Here is a 968-nt window from a genome sequence, read left to right as displayed (position 1 = left end):
CAGCTCGGTGGTTTGTGACCACCTAGAGGGGTGGGATAGGGAGGGTGGGAGGGAGGGAGACACAAGAGGGAAGAGATATGGGAACATATGTACTTGTATAACTGATTCACTTTGTTGTAAAGCAGAAACTAACACACCATTGTAAAGCAATTATACTCCAATAAAGATGTTAAAAAAAAAGTTACATGTTTCTTTGCTAAAAAAAAAAAGAAGAGACAGAAGTAAGAAGAGGAAAAAAAGGAGGAGGGGATCAGAAGAGCAGTGGTCTGAGGGCTGGAAGCCACACGCCGCCATACACACAATGCTTGGGCCAAAGCTCACCTCCAAATAAGGTTTTCACAAGTAGCAGAATGTATTAATCCTTCAAAGCAGCACTAAATTAATTTGACTTTAATTCGATCAAAAGCACTTTCAACTGTCTCTTGAACCCAGAAAGGAACACTTTCAACTATGGCCAAGAGAGAGGGCAAAAAGACTGAGGCAAAAAGACTCAGAGAAAAGTTTAAAATCAAGAATCAAGTTACACAGCAGAACAAGTTTAGAGAAACCAGCTGCCCCCTTCCCTACCCAAAGTGCATACATTTTAAATGATCGTAGTCCTTAAGCACCTGATCCAGCAGCAAGGCATCCTGGAGATACCATACCTTCCCTACAGGGAAGGGCTCCCAGCGGGCTCTGCACTGGAAGCCTGGCTGTCAGCCATGAACCCCCGGAGCCACAGGCACACAGAAAACACAGCAAACCACCAGAGGTGCAAATGCCCCAGGCAATGACAGCTCCCTCTCCCCACATTAATCCTCTCTCTTCAGAGCATTCAAATCCTGACAAATTCCCTAATCTCTCCTAATCTTGGAACGAGCTGCTCCTTGGCTGTGGGCTGTGCCTGCTGACTTGCTGTGACCCACGGGAGCAGGCAGCGCAGCAGGGTCACACACCAGAGAACGGACACGCCTTACCGTGACCTCTTC

The sequence above is a fragment of the Physeter macrocephalus genome, chromosome 1 (genome assembly GCF_002837175.3).
Source record: "Physeter macrocephalus isolate SW-GA chromosome 1, ASM283717v5, whole genome shotgun sequence".
Classification (NCBI taxonomy): domain Eukaryota; kingdom Metazoa; phylum Chordata; class Mammalia; order Artiodactyla; family Physeteridae; genus Physeter; species Physeter macrocephalus.
Note: the sequence above shows the minus strand (reverse complement) of the source record.